This window comes from Lepeophtheirus salmonis, chromosome 3 (assembly GCF_016086655.4).
Source record: "Lepeophtheirus salmonis chromosome 3, UVic_Lsal_1.4, whole genome shotgun sequence".
Classification (NCBI taxonomy): domain Eukaryota; kingdom Metazoa; phylum Arthropoda; class Copepoda; order Siphonostomatoida; family Caligidae; genus Lepeophtheirus; species Lepeophtheirus salmonis.
The window spans coordinates 35,851,116-35,872,720 of NC_052133.2; the positions used below are offsets into that span (position 1 = coordinate 35,851,116).

General features: G+C 28.4%; 1 protein-coding gene across 3 annotated transcripts in view; it reads right to left on the reverse strand.

Annotated features, from left to right (window-relative positions):
- Positions 1-21,605, reverse strand: part of LOC121114993 (uncharacterized) — a 181,626-nt gene that overhangs the window by 8,510 nt on the left and 151,511 nt on the right. For all 3 annotated transcript variants that reach the window (XR_011779400.1, XR_011779399.1, XM_071887370.1), the window contains one exon: positions 1,265-1,573. The gene's annotated coding sequence lies outside the window, so the exon portion shown is untranslated. Of the gene's footprint in view, positions 1-1,264; positions 1,574-21,605 lie in introns of those variants that run through there.

The window sequence follows — 21,605 nt, forward strand, 5'->3', positions numbered from 1 at the left end:
AAATCAATAACTATTCACAAATGCATTCAAAAATTAAATTTCAAATATGATTTTTTGTTTCAAAAATCCATAGCTATTGAAAAAAATTTAATTTTTTCCAAAATTATTTGAAATTTCAAATATTAATTTTTTGAACTTTAAAAAAAATTCACAGCTGTTCGCATAATTTAAGTTTTTGGGGGAAAAAATGGAAACTAGAAATATGAAGCTGATGAAGAAGCTTTATGAAGCATATTTTAAGCTTATTTTGAACTACGCTTGACAATCTATCGAATGGAAATCAAAGCTCTTGAAAATGTACAGAAACGAGTTAATAAGATGGTATGAGGTGATATATGACTACGAGTTTGGTTTACATTTAGTCGGGCTGTTGTCGCTTGAAAAGAGAAGGAAACTTAAGGATATGGTTATGATGTTTAAATTTATTAGCGGACTGAATAATTGTAATATCAAGCCCAAAGTATGTAGTAAGATTTTTACTTAGTTCAACCATCTGCAAATCCTAATTACCTCCAACATAGCTTCACTACGGATATGAAATAGCCCCTCGGAAGAGGTGAGAAGAACGTCTTCACTTTACGGTTTTCAGAGACTTTTAAAAAATAATCAAAATCTACATTAATTCAATACCACATTATATCATTTCATTTTACCACATTATTTAATTAGATTTTATCATATTGTTTTATTATACTCTATCATAATGTTTTATTATACTTTATCATGAGTCGACAATATTGGTTTTTTTAGCAACTAGTCGAAACCAACCAAAATAATAAATTAAACTATTTGAGATTTTTTTTTTTTTAAATCCGAAAAATTTCATAAATCCATATCTAATGACAAATATTTTTTTTTTCCTAAACAATTTCAAAACTTTTTAACTTTTTACCCAAAGGATGTCATATTTCAAAAATCAATATCTATTGACAAAAATTAAATTTAACATGAAAAAAATTTCAAAAATTAAATTTTAAATATTAATTTTTTGTGGAAATAAATTTCTAAAATTCATAACTATTACATAAAATTAAAATTTTTGAAGATAAATTCGACAAATTATATTTTTTGGAAGGGTAATTTCAAAAATGAAAGACCCAAAACATTTCTAGTAAAAAGAAAAAATCCTTAATCTTTGGGGGACCAACCCTTTTGGACAACCCTGGTTATAGTTAAATTGAGGTCCATAATAAAAATAAATTAAGGTTGACCTCAACGAAAATGGTTTCTAATATTTGTCTCTTTATGCGAAAGAAGGTTGAACCTGAGAGTAGTTAAAGAAGAAGTGTTTGTAAGTCTTATTGTAGGGATTTATGTTCATTGGCATTCCATTTCGTTTGAGGATCGATGTAGCGTCCAAACAAATTCTCTTTGATCAAACTTATTATGTCCAGTGACAAATGCTCCTGAGGTCACTACTTTATATCCCATTTGTTCCAGCGCATTAAGGACATTGAAAGTTGGTGTAGAGAATTCAACTCGCCGATTCTTCTCATCCCGATACTCTGGAATAGAGGTTGATTTCTCTGCCAGTACACGAAACTCATTCAAAGGAAGTCCATCCACCGTACAACTGAAAGTAGGGAAAAAGAATAATATGAAGAAAAAGAAGGGAATGAGTATTTAATAGACCTTAATAATAATCAACGTCTCTATGTCAGTATATTTGACCAGGTGATTGATAGCACTCCAGAGACTTAACAGAAAATAAAAAAAACACATATATATTTATATAAACGAAAGTCTCTCATTTCCCGGGAAATAGTCTTTTAACTGGATACCGAGTAATATTGGGATCATATCCCGTTAGTAAATAATAAACACACTGAAAGTTAACTGTCTAGTATTATATTTCAAACAGAAATAATCAATTTTAAGCTGGTATTTCTCATATAATATTTTCAATTCCTATTGTTATTGCTATTGTGCGGGGTTTTTTGTTTTGTTTTTTTAGATAAAGACCGCAGATCCCACTTTTATAAGAACTGGGTAACCTCATCCGACCTGCAGCAAAAATAGCAAGTGATGAAGGAGCTTTTTTTTTAAAAGCTGGGGGTTGTATTATTGTGAAATACACTTGCAGGCTAAAAGTACATATTAAAATCATCCTAAAAAATTTAAACCAAGTGATTTTTCAGTATTCCTTTTACTTTTAATTTCAAAAATTATATCGTTATAATGTAATAACATGATACTATTCTTTTAAAATAGTTAAATGGGAAATTTTGGATAATTTCCTTTAGGTGTAAAACCCTAATCATCCGGGAAAACGGAATCCAAATTGAGAAACTCAAATACAACCGTCTTGAGGAGATTCTTATATGTATTGTAATGTATACAAAAAATAATTTGGATGTGCTATTTTCTTTTTGATTTGAATGGCTGTATATTTACTAGACTGTTCCGTTTTCGGGTTAATATTCCCCCCCTGAACTAAGCCTATTTTTGTTGGGGACAACAAAAAACTGTCTTTTTCAAAGTTTGAGGTATCTCAGTCCATTTAAATTAGGTCAATTATTTGCTATTGAATCACACATAACATAGCACAAGGATGTCCCCAGTTATTTAAGTGATAGCAGTTGAAGAAAAAAGAGGAAGCTTAGCTTGGATAAAATTTTTAAACCCCAAATCATTGAGAAGCACATGTGAAACCCTAAAACAATTAAGGGCAAAGTGCTCAATACAGATCAATATACAAAATTCAATTATTTACTCATTTGGAACAGTTGGAACTGTACCACGCCAAAAACAGTCTGACTTGGCCTCTAACTGTAAAAAAATCAGTTATATTTTGTCTTCACTAGAAAAGATATATGTTTAGAGAGATAAAAAAATTATGACAAAAGTGGGACATTCTAATATTTATATATGTACAACAATATAGCCTCTAAAAACAACACACAATTCCTTTTTTCCAAAACTAATCCTAGATATATATAACCATAAACATTCTTGGGTTTTTTTTTTACGATTTCTTATATGTAATATGTATTTAAACACAATATCTATTTATGCGTCAGATTTTTATTGCACATAACAAGCCCTCTATTCAACTTGATATCTTGAAAATACTCGTAAGTACAAATTTAAAATCATTTGTACTTTATCATTAAAACTAACAAGCAAGAAAACTGGGGTATCTCCTTACATTCATCAAAAAATTATTGACTCTTCTTCAATATAATTTTGATTTTATTAAAAAATATATGTATCAATATATGTAAAGAAATGATTGGACAGATGGTAGATTAAATCAGCGAATTATAGACTGTTTGATAATAATATTTTTCCAAAAGTTTACTGAATATTTAAAAAAAATCCATAAGAATAAAAATCACCTTTTTTTCTTCTAAAAATAAATAACCAAATCGAAAGTTTAACAAATATATAACCCTTAAAATAAACATACGTAGCTGGTTGAGTGGTCATTTTTGAAAGTCCTAACTTCTCTCTCACTCTGGCAATCAATGTTATTCATGTCATGTACACAACCATAATAACTTTTATCCATGAAACTTTTTGTATTTTTCTTAACTTATTTAATCCTTTATCATCAAATAATCAAAATCTAGCTCAAAATAAGTATCAGCCATCCATAAAATGCCTTTGTACGCTATACAATATATAAATCTTCAGGCAAATTATCTTAGAAAAAATCTCATAATATATAATTTATCAAAATCTTGGCAGATCAGCTGTTTTGAAGAGATGGGAAGAGTTATACTGAGTGAACATTCTTCGGCTTTTTTATACATAAATTACTAGTTAATACAGTGATTCACAACCTTATAATCACTGTGTTTACCTTTTGCTCCGAAGACCCCCGATTAGGAATATAAAAATAACTGCCTCAATAACATATGGGGTTAAAATTCCAGCGCTTTACAAAGAAAATACGTTTTTTTATTTTCAAAATTAGCTTTATTCATCAAAATAAGAGCAACAAAATCCTTCCAACACCGCTCTAACATTGCAATACCACTTTTATAACCTCTTCATTGGAGCGAAATTTCTTAACGGCAAGCATTTTTTTAGGTCTGTTAATAGCCAGTAATCGCTGGGAGTTAAGTATAATGAGTAAAGGGGATGCAGAAGCGATTCAAATTTCAATTAATTTAGTTTTTTCTTTTTTTTTTAAATTGATATGTGACACAGTGCGTTATCCTGATGAAACATAACTTTCTTCTTCTTCCAATGGCCCGTTTCTCCGTGATTTTGTTCTTCAAACGCTTTAATAACGCTATATAATATTCACTGTGGATTATAGTTTCCTTCTCAAAGTAATTTATTAATATTATGTCAAGCACAACCCAAAATACCGAGGCTATAACATTTTCGACTGATTGTTGTGCTTTCGGACGCTTGAGACGAGGTTTACTATTTGTTGTCAACTCAGATGATGACTTTTTTTCATTCCGGAGTGAAGTGATGGACCCATGCTTCATTTATTGTCAAAATACCGATGCAAAAATTCCAGATTGTTATGTTTAAACATGATCAAACACATCACAGAATCATCAACACGTTATTCTTTTTTTATTTTTGTCAATAGTGAAAAAACGCAGCACCCACTTTGAGCAGAGCTTTCTCATGGACAAATGTGCATGCAATATATAGGCAACACGTTATTTAGATGTTTTTACGATATAATCTAACTCACAAAACTTCATTTTTCGACCATATTTTCTGTTTTTACCGCTTCATTTGGACGTCCACTCCGTCCATAATCATTGGTGTCTCTACCACCACGTTTGAAGTTAAATTACCATCTAATGGAAAGGTTATTAAATTAATTAATTATATTTATTTTTTATGCAACTTTGAATTAAAATTGGTATTTATTATAATCGAATGATTAGTTTAGGAGAAAATCCAATTTAAAAAATATAATCGTATTGGCTGTTAAATAGAAGTCGCAGCCTGTATTATTTAAATTCCATAATAGTTGGTATTGGGTCCTTATCCTTTAAACAACAGTTTGAGAAGTGAATGATTATGATTCATGACCAAAATATTTAAAAAAATCATTATTAATTCCACATCATGACTTACATATATAAAAACAATTCTGAAACAGGATCTTAAGCAACAACTCTGTATAATTCTCCATTTAACTCTTACAATTAAAACAAATGTGCTTATTGAATATGCATTTCATTGGTTAATTGCTTCAAAGTGCATTCTGCTATAAAGGCATATATAAGTATATATGTCCCATAAATATATATATATATATAGGCATATAATATATACTGTTATGTGTTTGCTTGTCTTCTTGATATGTGGTATTGTCTTATTTCAAAACGTAGTATTATAAATGTTATAGACGATGGTGAAACGTGACAAAAATCTACTTATTTATTTTGAGGCTAAGAGCACTTATAATTTGAGATAAATAAACTTTCTGTCTGCTTTCGAGTATTCTTTTACATACTAAAATAAATATAATGAGGGATGTAGATCTTTTTCTTCCTTGCTTCACTTCGAATTCTCAAATATGTTTGGTTTACATAGCATTTGATGTGAGATGACATTATGTGTAGGTAATTCATAATTATTTTTTTTCATTTTTGTCTTTTGGTAAATGAAAATCAGAATGATAATAAAGGGAAGGGAGGTTGCCCTCAAGCAATTTCTACACAATTCTTTTTTATCTGACATTGATATATATGCATTACATTTTAAAATTATTTATTAAGTTATTTTTTTTAAATATTTTAATATTCTTACCTTATAAGTATTACTTTTACTTAGAATAATATTTTAAAGGTAGACCATTGTAGCCTTTAACCATAGCTGTTGGTCGAAAATAAATAAATATTGCTTTTTTATGTTTCATCATTAACTTGGTTGAATTTATCATCAGGGATGAATATAATATTGCTTTATTGATATGTTTTTTTTTAAAAAAGCAATAGATATTGAACATGGTCACCCTATCAATTAGAAAAATGTTTGGGAGAAGAGCAGCTTAGCTCTCATGACGTTTCAATAGATTAGCTGCAAGCAAGCAGCTGTGAGACAAAGGAAACACACCCAACCCCCACTCTACAGTTATACACTAAGTCCAACTGGCATTTACAATTATAACTCTGCAGCTCTAGTGCTTACTGTATCCTTTCTTTTCTCTCTTCAAGAATAAAAGAATAATTGTAACAGCTTTTGAAAACAAAACAAAAGACACCATTCAGGATGTAATTACAAAAATAAATACATTTTTTGATCTATATTTAAGATCATATATTCTACAAATATATAGGAAAAAAATTCCTATTAGAGTTGCATGAATTAAATGTAGTTATACATTTTAGTATTACAAATAATCCATCTGAACAAGGAAATGGAAGTTAATAATATCTTAAATGTATTTATCCTTCCTTAGGAGCGACCGTGTATCGAAACCACTCACATAGAGTTCAAGAAAATTACTTCTCCCGAACAATTTGTTCACTGTGCTACGTTTCTCCATCTAAATAATCAAAGGATCACAGACTCATTATAAATAGTTATATATCAGTCCATCAAAAAATTAATCCTTAAGCAAAGTTATATATTTATGTTTTAAACCACAAAAGATAAATTTAGAGAAAAAAGGGCTTTTTGTTACTAAATCCACATTTTTCTATATTACTCAAAACTCAGTTTGTAAAAGTGATATTAGTTATAGTATTATTTATAATGTTCATATCGATGAAGTAGGTTGATAGTGACCTGTGGCGCATTAAGACAGTAGTATTTATCTATAATTATTATGAGAAAATAATAGTGATTATTGGTAAAATTACATTTTATTTAACAAAAAATGTATACTATTTGATTTATAATCTTTTTATAATTTCCAACCTTTTCAAGATTCAAGGATCGTCTTGACAATCAAAAATCTATAAATAAATAGTATAACCTTCTTCAAACATATCATACTTCATATCTAGAACATACAGAAAAGCATACTTCTTTTGTATATAAAGCTTTTGTAGAACAATTAAATTGATATACAAATAGATGTCCTTGGTTAATAGAACAAGTTTGAGCTATTCAAAGTTAACCCTACTCATTGTTGGTGTTTTTTTACATCAGCTGAGCTAATTGAATTGACTTACTGATTGGACAAAACAATATCCCAAAAGGAATTAACAAATTAACGCTTAAATGTGATTATTAACCATGTCAATACTGTGAATGTCTTCTCTTTCTCCGTATCTTTCCATGTTGTGCTGAAACTTAGATCCCGAACTTCTTACCTCTATAAATGTCTGTCTCTAAGATTTATAGTTATTCAAATCCAAAACCCTATGTATGTAAAAATAGGGGTGGGGGATAACTCACTAAATTATGCAGTGTAAGCAGCTTTGAAAATCCTTTTACGTATTTATCCTACTCAGAGAATGTAGTTTCTCTATCTCCCTGTACATTATTATTATTACAACATGGATAACCGTATAAATGAGATCAATAGTGCCAATTTCGAGAGAATGATAATAATTTGGCATCATAGTATTGTCAATTTGGCTTTAGTGTATAAATAAATATCTATATTAGTACGATATGTTGGTACTTTGCATCAGTTTTTATCTGTCATAACGAAAAGTATAATCATACGAAAGACAGGAGCTGAGTATATTGATATATACATATATGTATATGATGTAGATATGACAATTAAGACTATAATAAACCATCTTTTGAAGGGGAATATTTCATAATAAAATATCGCAAATAAATATTGTCTTCATTTTTATTAACAAACCATTCTGCCACAAAAAAAAAAAAACCCTTTTTTATTCACATGTTGTAACTCGTGTTCAAAAGTAGGTAGTTAAATAAATCTGCTGAATTGTATGTTCTATAAATAGATTAAACCAATGCAAATATTGGAAGGATATTACTTTAAATTTTGAGGTATCTATGTATGTTAAACAATCTCCCAGTAATGGATCCACAAGCAAACGTTTCTTACAACTGTCCGTAGTGCCCCTTACATCCAAAAGTTTGATAATAAACCTATATCACCTTTAGTTTAATTTTTGATACACTAGTTTCGGTTATCCATTGAGCTACGTCTTTCCATAAAATAGTAATAACCTCTTCATTAAAGCCACACACATATTAACACCTACAGTACAATTAAATACCACTTAAATATAGGTAATAAAATATTAAACAAATAACAATAACAAAATTTTGCTGAATTGCACAAATACCATACAATATATTACGTTCAGTAACGAACATAAATCGCACAACTGCCACTTATATCCTTACTTTTCTTGCATTCCTTGATACAAACTCATTGATTATATTATCGTATGAGATCTGCTCAGCATCTTTGTGACTGAAAATTATGATGTCTAGGTTAATATGTTTTTGTGAGATGGTTGACGTAAGTTTTGTTGAAGTATCGTTTTGAAAAGCACATCTTGGCTTCAGTGTAACACTTACTTAAAGAGTGATAACAGTCCAGACATACGGGAATATTTTAAAAAACACATTTTCTCAGGCAAATATGAGCATGTCAATTAAGGGCAAGCTCTTTGATGACAAGTCAGGAAAGTTCTTTAGCTTGGCATTCAAGTCATATACAAAACAAATAAAATAAAATAAAACAGAAAAAATTAATATTAATAAATATTGGTTGTTTTTTGTTTTTGTTTTTACGAGTGATCATATTGTTGGTTTACCACGAATTTACCTTGATGTATGCCTTTATCGACAAAGATGAATTATGTCTAACAATAAATATATCCGGCCCTACTTATGAATATAAGTATATCTCAAATGTCAATTACTATTTACATTTTTATACTATTGAATGAAACAACTATGTCAAAGGATGTGAATATTATAAATAGTTGTGTGAAAGCATTAAAAAAATTTGGTGTTTTTTTTTTTTTTTGTTGAATGGAAACGATGAAAAATATGAAAAAGACTATACATTCTTATATGACGAGAGAAATATATTTATTATTAGGGACATTAATTTGTGTCTTTCTCAAGGTGTGATGATAGTGGTGTTGATTCATATGTGAATATTATAAGGTAGTTATTCATAGTTTTGGTGACTCATCTAATAAACTATTCATATGTATTTACATTAGAGCGGATCTTTTTTAATGGGGTTTAATCAACTTTTTGCAATTTTGAAAGCAGAGTATCGGGAAAGTTGTACATTTGTAGGAAAATAATTTGTGTATAATATGAGCTCAGAGGTTCTTCAAACCATAGGTATATACTTTTAAAATGTCTATTTATTTCATATAATTTATTTATTATGTGAAAATTACTATATTCACTCAATCGTAAAAACTTTACTTATTTTTATGAGGAGTAATTATTTATTATGTATTTATGATGATTAATAATTATTATGTCAGAATAAAGTGAAATATTAATGGGTTTGCTCTTGGTGCATAAAGAAGAAAATAACACAATGTCTAACAGAATATACAAAATTTGATTTGTGAGAACTATAATTATTTTACAAAAGGAGTGAAACTTGAAACATTTCATTCACTTAGCTACAAAATACCAGTCAAGTTTTTCTATAAATCAAATTTCTCACTTTAATTAGTATTAATAAATAAAAAAAATAACAAAACCATAAAATATATTTAAATGTTGTTTCAACTGAATTAGGGAATCTCCAAAATATGTTCCTGAAACTGGTCATGGAATATTCTTTGATGCTATTAAAAATTTCACAATACTCTGCCCCCCCCCATCTTCGATTTCTCTAATTCTGATTTCTCACGCACGCTATTGTATGTACATAAAGACAGAGACTTTAGTTTCCTTTAAAATTGCCTTTTTAAGAGTGACAAAAAAATACTTTTATTGAATATGTATCAAATAAAAATGTTATATTATAGTTTGAGCTGTAAATAATATGATATTTGAGTATCTTAATAAACAAGTCGTTATCTTGATTGTATTACACAACCTTTTTTGTAAAAAGAAATAGACAAAAGGCCTGAAATTATCATATAGTCAGGCAAATAAGTCAATCATACCAACTGTTATGTATCTTTTTTTTCCCATATTACTTATCCACAATTTTTAAAATGCACTTAACAAATATATTTCATAATATTAAAATTCTACATAGTACAGTACACGATACTGCATCATCATATTACTTAGTAATATTTTAACAAAAGCGTATTTATAAATTTGTATTTGTGAAAGATAGCCAAAAATGTATTTATAGAAATAATAAAATGGCCAATTTATTTATATATACGACGAGGGATCCACAAAAAATTGTATTTTTGTTCTTCTGGAAAAGGAGCTTAAGTATATTATAAGTTATTACTCCTATTATTTTTCAAAAAGAATAAATTATGAAAGAGCTATTTTCATCATCAAATAAGATAGGTGAATCAACAGCTGGCCACAATATAGATAGAGTATTTTTGTGTTACCAAAATAACGCCGTGTAAAAAGAATCCTAAGAATTAACGTGGTAACCTTGACAATTTAAAAATGTTTGGAATGCCAGCAGTATAGTTGTCATCAAATGTGTTATAAAATCAGCTACAAGTAGCTATGAGAGGAAGAAAATGTATATGTATCTAGAAAAGAAAATAAAAGGGATTACTCCGATATCGATCCTCAATTCAATCCTCAGTCCAATAAGGATTTACCATTATAATCCCCAGAAATTCTGATTGTTATACTTTATCTTTCATGAGGAATGCATTTGTTATTTTTATAATTAGAAACTCTCTCGAAGTTATTAAATAATAATGATAACAGCTTTTTAAAATAACTAAAAAAAAACACTGCATAAAGTATTGCATTTGTTTTAGGTAATATTTTTTAGAACTATAGACAGTAATTTGAATAACGGGGAAATGTGCCAACGAAAATTGATTTAAAGAATCTTTGTTAACATCAGAATATTAAAAAAGTACCTGTTATTTTTCCTTTTCAAACTTATTTTGTCCCTACACAAGTCGGATACTTAGTTAGAAGCATAAAGCAATCCAAAATGGTGCCTTTTGGTGCATACATTGGTTTTAGTGGATTTTATTAGGCGGATATATATTATTATTTACTTAAAAACCAAATTACTAAGTAGATGCTACAGCAATGGTATACCTAAGATTTTAATAAATATCATTAGAAAAATTTCAATTTATAATTTAAGTTTTATTTAATTGAAGAGTGCTGCGAGCACAAATTCAATTATCTGAAATTTTCCGAAAAATTATGTCACATAACTTAAACTGATTGCCATCTATCAATAATGTTTAAGTGATTAAAAACTTTTAGTTAGTTATATTAGGGGAAAAAATTGCTGACTTTTGCCTGAAGTATAATGTCATAATCATAATATAGTCCCAGTACCGATCAATACATGGAAAAACTTCCAAAAATTGGCTGATTTAACCAGCTCTATTCACTATTGGTCAATTCCTGATTAGGATTTTTTATTAATGTACTCTGGCGGTTAAAAAAAGTTTCAGAAGCACTTGATTAGATACTGATCCACAGAGAAAGTCTTATGAGGGGTTATTAAAATGCCGTTATGTTAAAAAATAACCTGACACCCTGACAATTTGAAAAATGTTTGCTTGGAGAAAAAATAAACTGTCATGACTTTAATTAAATTAGCTGCGATCTGCTATGAGATAAAGTATATAAACAAAAATCCCACCCAATATCTAGCAATGATATAGACAGGAATTACAACCATGTCAATCCTCCATTATAGTCTGAGTCCCATAATAAATTATAACTCCACAAAAGATCCTGAGGGTTAATAATCATCATTTTTTACACACCAGTGATTGTTCTCTTCTCAAAATATACAGAATAATAATTGTTAAATATAAAATTATGCTCAGATAGATATCACAAAAAGAGCACTTCTTTAAACTTCATATTTTTTTAAATTCTACTTATGAGCCCATTACCTTTAAGCAAATGATAAAAATGTATATAAAATGTAGTTAAATATTATATATAAGATTGTAAATCTTTTATCGTTGACAAACTAAACAGTGATTTTTTATTTACTACAGCTGTCATGATTATTCTTTTATTTTTGTGGAGAGAACATATCAGAATAAAGTGTTAGCACGAGTGGTTACGCTCATTAAAGACGGAGAGTAACACTTCAGGAGTTATAGGTATAAATTTTTGTTGAACTCTGAGTAGAATAGAGTATTGAAAATAGAGTAATTCTTGCATATTCCCTTGCTTGATACGGAGTCGGATTTGTATTTATATCTATCATATAATAGCTGCTTGCATCTAAGGTAATGTAATCTCATTTATCGGGTTACCATTTTGATTTTCGGTCTTTTTTACACACCGAAAGTACTTACGATTTACAGCAGTATATTTATACTTAATGAGTTATCTACAATCAATGAATAAGCCTAAGGAGAGAATAAGCAAAATTGACTTTTATATCCTACGCGTTAATATAACACATTATAAAACTTTATACTTTTGTACCATTTGGGCTCAATTGCTTTTATTCTCTGAGTTTTCATCTTAATATTATATACAGATAAAAGTAAAAGTTGTATGTAGTAAAGGTCAAAAGAAAAAAGTTTAGAAGTATTTTTCCCATACTTACTACGTGTAGGTATATACATAGATAGATAGATATATAGGTAAACATATAAAAATCTATTCATTGTCCCTTGACTGAAGTAATTACAATTTACTCCAACTTTTTAGTATACACAGCTTTTCAATAAATTACATTTGTGCTAAGGGTGTGTTTAAAATCAAGGCTTGAAGGGATTGAAATTGTCATTTTTTTAGTGAAAGCAATTGATTGTGTCCTTATGTTTTAAAATATCGACTTGGAAACAAAGAGGGGGAAAAATTCAAAATTAAAGTTTAATTGGGGGTCCAAAACAAACAGATTTTTTTGTGTTGTCTTTGGTTTTGGACATGGCTAGAGATGTTGTAGAGAAAAGATCCGGTTTTATTATCGGAAAAAGGAAAAGGGTGTAGCATTATTATTCTTTTGTTAAATTATGTTCATTTTTATTTGTTTAGTGAGAACATGTCTCTTCAAAAAAAGAATTCTTGTACTAAGCGTCCCGTCAACAAAAGTTGAAATAGCGACTGCTTATTGCAAATGACTTCCAAACCAAGGAGCCTATTTGGTAGCAATTCTAAATTTAAAAAATAGATATGGTCACTTTGTTTTGGTGACACGCTTAAAACAGGTGGTGAGTAAAAAAAAGTTGAACTCTAAGTTTAAGTAGAATTATAATATTATCTTTACTGTTATGCTATTATAAATGTTAAAGATCATTTTACATTTGTCCCTAGTCCAGAAATACACTTTCTCCCTACCAATAATAATAACAATCAATATGTAAACAAAAGGCCTTCAAATCAATAATACCATAAAAAGGCTCCTGCCTTTTCCTCTCCTTCAACACTATTCGAATCCCTAGTCACGACAAAAATACAAAGACGCTCAAGGATAGACACAAAGAGAAGACTAAAACTTTTAGGATTTAAACAAAGAATGATCTCGACAACTAATAATTGGTTCTAAAGTAAGTAAGAAATCGAGCTTTCATCCTTTATCCCTCACTGAGGATAGGTCACATGTCCATCAAAGACACCAACAACAAAATGAATCAAAGAGTAGTTTCACAAAATGAAGGAAAGGAGTAAAAAGTTTTCCTCTTTTGAGCACATGTTTCATACTAATTTATTAAATAAAGTTTGATCTTTACATGTGGCAAACTTTGACAAAACTTTTCCTTATCCTCCCAAAAAAAAAAAAAATAAATACAAAAAAAAATCCTCGACTTTATTTTAGGACCCAAAAAAAAGTTTTCTTAAGTTGGTTTTTTGTTCATTTATTTTTGTGTAATTTCAACTTGTCTAAGATTTGACTCCATCTCTGCCCTTTTTCTTTTTTTCCATCACTTTTGCAATACTTAACTGTAAACATTCTACACATAATTCAAAGTTCTTTGTGTTACAATTTGTACGTCTCATAATGTCTTATTTAATTCAATGACCTGGGATTTTAACTTTCAGATACCAAATATGATGCTGTAATTCCATTTTGATACTTTCAAAATTTTGAATTTATTCTTTATTGATCAATAATATAACTATTTAAACCTTAAAATGGGCTACAAGATAATTGTCACTTTTTATTCAAAAATGACACTAATATTGACCATTCATTGATTTTTTTTAATTTTGCATAATCTTGATCACAACACGACGTTTTCTCTACAAAAACTTACACCATATTTTGTTGTCAATGTCAATAGTGTTGTTTTTTTTCCCTCTTATTAAGAGTTTTTTCAGCTCTGAAAAATTCCCTACAGTTATGAAATAATAATTCCATATTTAGGAAGAATTAGCTAACTACTACCAAATAATTTTGGGCCTTTTTTTCCTATTCTTTTTGGAGCAAATGATGAGTGATACAAATGTGACATATATTTGTAAATTTTTCCTTTAAAATAATTGATCTCACTCCCTGGTTGCAATTTCTACACAATTTATATAATTATAATAACTTAACCAAATAATAAACATGAGAGTGTTTGTGACAATTTCTTCTCGTTTTTGCATTATTATTATAAATGATTTTCTATGCATTTTTAACTTAAAATTTGTCACTCAAAGTCCCATTTTGAGCTGCATTAAGGAACATACATAATATTAGTGTATAAAATAAAAATAAAACTACTCAAGGCAGTCCAATGGGACACTTTTTTATTTTTGCATAGAAGAGGCTGTCAACAATTTATATAAGTGATGATGATAGTTCATAATGCTTTATTTTTAAGTGCAGGAAATTTTTTGTCGTACATAACCTCCATTTGTTATGGTATGTACAGCAATGATTTTTATATGTATTTATTTTTTAAGTATGATTTTTTACTACCCTGGCATGTCATCAAAAAATACAACATTGGTTCAAATACCCATCTTTCTCTCTATATCTTTGTATGGAATCTTTGAACACTTCTATAATAACTGAGGATGATATTTTTAATCAAGATAATACTTTTCTCCACCGCTTCCCACTCCAAAACTGATGCATCTTCCTGTTGCTTGAAGAAGTCCTACTTTTTATAATTTTGTTAAATAACGTCCACTGCGGAACTCAAGTCATACACTGGAGAACTTCTCCATAAAATTTTCCCCGCTATACCCGGAGAGAACACAACTTGCTGAATGAGTTTGATAAAATCCTTTTTGAGGACGAAATTCGCTGATTTGGAATCCACCAATGTATCTCTAATGGAGGAAACCCTTGTGGTCTAAATAATTAAATAGATAAAAATGATTTTATGGATGAGAGAACAGTTAAAAGGAAAAGGTGCCATCATAGGAGGTAATTTGGAAGAAAAAAAATTGCTTAAAGTAGAAGACACATATTATTAAATTCTTTAATTAAGAAGAAGTAAATGAATAAAAAGTTTTCATATTGAAACAAGGCTCAGGATATATGTATGCAATATGCAACTGAATGATAATCAAGTTGGAGTTCTTCTCTCACTAAACTAAATTGAAATTGTATCCCTATTTTTGCATATGGACAAAATTGTACACGGTTCAAGTTCAACGGTTTGATCACTCCAGATTCTTTTATTTCACCTATTTCGATTAATTAATCAGTTCAAAATGTTGCCTGTTCCTTTTGCCTTAAATAATGTTGCCTCAGGACATTCTGCCTTAAACCATTTCGTCGTAAAGCCATTTTGGCTCAAGGATATATAATAATATGACGTGTATACGTCGTGATTGTGTATTTTATATGGGATTTGATGTTCCTTTTGATTTTTTTTATTCAAAATATGTAATGTGTATTACTATAAAATGAAATTAATGTTATTTTCTTTTAGAATTATTCCTTTTTTTTTGTTCCAGATTGTTTTTGTGTTGTTTCGCACCATATAATAAAATCTGTATGCACCTCACTTTTTGGAAGTATCATAATTCCATAAATACTTAAATAATGTACTTTATACATATTTTTTATAAATAAATAATACGCTTGTATACTTTTGTGCGTTTTTTTTTAAATTTGCGCATTCCTTTTCAATAGAATTTATTGTCACTCTTCCTCTATTATTGAATAAAAAATATATATATTTTTTATACTTAGAACATATATATCTTTTTGTATTTGAACGTATATTATAGCACAAACTACATACATCAATGTATATTATATTATGTATCATATAAAGGCCTTATATGTGTATGTATATCCTAAGTAATTGTCTGAAGAAATAAATGATTCATGCAGTAACTAAATAATTCAAGCACTTTTTCCTTCAATAACTTTCTTTTTATCAATTGGCAAATATTTAAATAAATAAAAAGGAGTACAATAACAGAAAAATTGAATAATTTATTTTTTTGTTACAAAATATAACAAATAATTGGCTTAATGACATCAAATCATTATGTGAAACTTGTAAAGTAGAAATTGAGTTATTTTTTGGATAATCATTAGTTAAAATTATTTTTATAAAGCTGTTAGTGAACGTGGTGACAAAGAACACCCAAAAACTAAAATTTATTTAATTTGATGATAAACTGTTAAACACTTATAATAATTACACCATTAAAACTTTTTATAATTTCTTAATTATTCTATTCATTCCATGCTCATAATACTTAAACGAATATAGGGCATCGATAAAAAATAAATCTTTATTTTAAAGTAATCTTTACAATTTGAGTTTGGGGTTTGTTATTCTTATAGTAAAAACATTCATTTTTTTCGTTTTGATAAAAATTTCTATGAAATGAAATTACTTTATTTAAATTTTGAGAATCAAATTGGTGCCCATCATTTTTTGAAGAGACTGTATTAATTAGATAAAATAATAGCTACAATATTTTCACTTTTTAATTGGAAATTTAGAATTATTTATAATTAAAACTAATTGCTTAACTGTTTTTCCTGATGTTTATTTAAAAATGAATGATTATTTTTTAAACTATCTTTAAAATTAGATTTTTAATTTTGGGAAATAGAAAACTGTTTTTTGTTTTTTTTTATGAGGCCAAACTTGAATGTCAGAAGTAAGGCATTTGCATTTTATTGGTTCAATGATTCCTTGGTGCAACAAGATAACCTCCTTTTTTATAATGCGTGACAATCAGACTCTACAAGAATTCGCGGGTTAAGCGTGGTTTCATTTTAGAGACGAAATTTTTAAGTTTTCTTGGCAATACGGAAAGTTGCTACAATACTTTAGAGTAGTGAGGAACATGCGTTTACCGTCAAAATAAATATTATGAAAAAATGGTTTGAAAAAATATTTTATGAAACTATACTAATTGCAATTAAGCTATTTATTGGTGCGATTTATGAAAATCAGTTAATTTTTTGAATTTTTAACATTCAAAAAACGATTTTTTGCAATTCATTTTCACATTTTGAAAATTCCAAAATTCTTTGAATGCGAATTACTTCACTAATAATGATGAGAGATAAAAGTGGTGCTATCAGGTTTAGTGTCAAGTAAGAATTCTAAATTAGTCTGCTTAATCCAAATCAAGTAATTGAAACTGGATTTATTATTAAAAAAACCAACATTTATAAGACCTTTACTGAACAGCCAAGAACTTAATTATTCACAATTATAAAATAAAATATGTTGTCAATTTTAACCAACTTCGGAAAAGTTTATTTCATGCTTAACCAAAGACAAATATTAGGTCAGTGACAAAAACAAAGACCAACGTTGTTATAGTAACCATTTGAAGAATATCTGGAGGAGAACAGCTTAGTTGTCATGACACCTCATTAGAACAGCTTTTTTTCTCCTCCACAAAGACATTTTCTGCTGGGAACAATAAAAAATTGACTGAAATCAAGTTTGAGACCTGTTAGTGGCCTAAAGGGCAAATTTTGACGCCAAAGGTCTTTTTTTATTACAGTTACCTATAATACGCCTAAAAGTTTATGAGAGGCCTCAATTTTTGCCAAAGTCAGTTTTTTATTGTCCTTAGAACAAAAAAGTGTTTTTTGTAATAGAAAAAAATATGAAAACAAAAAAAAGGACAGTCGAATGTATATCATTATAATGCACACAATTTTCTCCTCAACTAATATTACTCCCAGTCCTTGTCCAGTCTTTTAAAACATAATCTAAGTATGAAGCTTACATAGTAGAACAAAGATTGTTCATTTATGTCATAAACTAATGAATAAGTATTACATACAGTCATAAATTGTCCAAGATGTTTATGAGGCTCATAAATATCTATATAAAGTTGCTAAAGTTTGACTTAAATATAAAAATAAAAAGTTGCTACAACTAAAGAGAGTCGAAGGACAGAGGGAACAATAATATCATTAAAAAAAATACATACTCTGATAATTTTGAAAACCTTGATAAAAAATAATATTGATATCAACGACAAGGATTTGATTTTTGTCAAGAAAAAATAAAGCTAAATTCTCCTTGCGCTCTCCAAAAGTCCCATTCCCAATAATCGTTATTATTATTTTTTATTGAGTTTGTCTGAGGTGACTTTAATTTAGGCGCATGTTTTTGTTTTTTTTTATTCATGATTTGGTACTTCAACTGTCTTGTCGCTTCCTTCCTGAGAGTTTCTTTATGTACAATTAATGCTATAAGACAAGAAACAAAACTTGTCTGTTAGCTGAGTAAATTTGTACTCGATGTGAAACCTTTTTTCCCACGTAAAATGTTGTTTTTTATGATACCATAAATGATGTCATTTTCTGTCATTATTCATCTTGACACATGCTACTTTTCCTCCTCATCGAGGAATTCACCTCGTACATTTAATTATAAGGATGAAGTAAAGTGAGTTGTATAGTTCGTTAAAGAGTAATATTCAAGTATACTTGACAGCCCTAGCGAACAACAAGCTGCCAAGTAACAAAATATATTTGGACAAATATTGATCAAGTGGTCTTTGTTTTGCTACATGAGTTATAGCTATGGTCATAGTCCTGGATAGATTTTTTCTTTGGGAGTGATGTTGGGATTTTAGCCAAAACTCTGACATAATTTCATTTTTAGGGCCAAATTTGATTTTTTAGATTATAAAATTTTTGTAAGAATATTGACAACAATGAATATTATTAATTTCAGATTGTAACATAAAAAGTCCAAATTTTATAAATAAAATTTTAGTCACAGGACAGGCTTTGTTTACAACTCGCAAACTCGTTTTTTTTTAAACTTATAAAATTATTTTGCACCTTTTTGTTTTTTTAAAGATATTAGTTCATATTTTTCGTATTTTTACGTAGATTACTAAATGAGAACAAGCCAAAATAAAGTTGTACAAGAAAAGTTGGATTTATGCAAACATACATATACTTAAATTTTGTCTGAGAAGACAAAAATTCAAAGCAAGATTGAACATTTTCTATTTTATTTTTTTCATAGAACAAATATATAAGTGTATGATAAAGAAATTTGTATTCCAAATATAACCCCATACTAGAAGCCTGGTTTACATGTTTCTTCTCGTCTCTTTGAAATAAAAGCTAAATAATTTAGACTAAAAACACACTTAAATTGATTTTTGTAACAGGGGGAACAAACTTTAAAAATAAGTAAAGGGGAAAAGATATACATATGTTTTTTCCCCATCATTCTAGGATATTATAAGTATATTTTTTAAATGTATATATATTGTACATATGATATATATGTGCGTGTGCTTTACTTTTCCATTTAATTACAATAGCATGATAATTGTAGAAAAATATATATATGTTGTACATCTAGGTATATATTAACAATTGCAAATAAAATTGGCTTGCTAAAGGTATATAACAGGGGTCAGCAACCTTTTGGAGAGTTTGGGCCAAACAGCTATCACTGTAAAGTCATGGTCGAAAACCTTGTTATTGAATATATATTGATTTTCTGGGTGTTTAGAGAAAACAAGGATTGAATATATATTTATTTAACCAATACCTTTATATTTTACTATAGAAGTTATAATAAAGAAACGAAATATAAACACAATTAAAATGTAAAATCTATATTTTACTTTTTTTTTTAAAAAAAAAAATGAAAGTAGGAAAAATATTTATTATTTAATGAGACACTTGTTTCTACTTATTTTCTGAAATATTTTGTCAATGACAGGAGCAAAACTTTTATGATGGTGATGATTGTCCATGATAAGATAAAGGACCCGTCAAAAATTCACTCGCGGGCTGAGGGTTGCCGGCCTCTGCTTTATAATGTTTTATCATTTTTTACTTGTTTTGTGTGTTACTATAGACACGTGACGTCATTTTTCTGGAGGTTGGTCATATCTCAGATATGGCATACGTAATGACATTTTATTAATCTATTCTGCTTTACCTGACTAATTCAAAAAATATACGGTATATTTTATTGTCAGCTGTGGATATTTCTGCTTTGTTTCCTCTAATCGTTGATTGAACGTATAAGAATTAGCTCTTGTTAGGGTTTGAACACATAAAAACAATTATAATTATATAATAATTTCATAGTTGGGAAAAATTACCTCATCAGCGACTGATTATGGGACTTTTTCCTGCTTATTTTCGTATGAAAGGTTGTGTGTTGCAATAAAGGTAACGACGTGTCTAAGATAAAGTTCGAGGGATATCGATTTTTAGTGAAAAAATGATTTTTCATTAATTTACCGATTTAAAAAAAAATAATACAAAATCTAAAATTTATGTATCTCAACATAAATTCTCAATAGTTTGCCAATTATCGATTATACACTAAAAGGCCAAAATTAGCTTATTAATCGGTCAACCCTTATTGTAAAGCCATAGGTGTTTTTACTTTGTCATGTGTAAATATGGATATTAGGGTTGAGATTCCTTTACAAATTTTTGAACTGGTCTTAAGAACCATTTTAATCTCATATAAAAATATGGTCTTTATCGTACTCATCTACAACTTCGGTCTGGAACATTAATATTTTATTAAACTCTAAATGACGTAAGTTATGATTAAAATGAGGAAATACCGTCTTGAAAACTACATGCAAAGTGGATCGTTTCCATGTATGCTGAACGAAAAAAAAAGATCTTGGATTGAGAACAATCATTATATTTTGGTCTACGGTTTGATACCAATTGCATATGTGAAAATTCAATTATAGTAGTACTTTATTTGGTGATAAGTGATAACGAATATGTAGTTAGTCTTTTCGTATCAAATTTGTCTTTCTTATTCCCCTTACTCCACGTCCCCATCATTTTAAATGAATTCCCTTGTTTAAAATAAAATTAAAACCCCGAGACGTTATTCCTTTCCATACAAAACTCTTACAATGTGGTGGTTGTTAAATCATGAAATGGCATCTTCTCATAATTAGATAATCCTATATAAAATATAGGCAGATATTTGAAATTAATATAAATTTTGTGAATAATAAACATATTTTCATTTGTATTATTGATATTTCTTCTCATTCAAAAGCTTGCTCAAACCTTTTGAAAATTTAAAGATATTCAAAAACAAGATCTGATACAAAAATAACTCATAGTCGTTGAATCAACCACTACTAAAATTAAATAAAAACCTTAAAATATTTTGAAAAAGCAAAATCTTCTTGACTTGTATTATCTATTCAAATATCGACGCAAGTCGGTCAATAAGAAA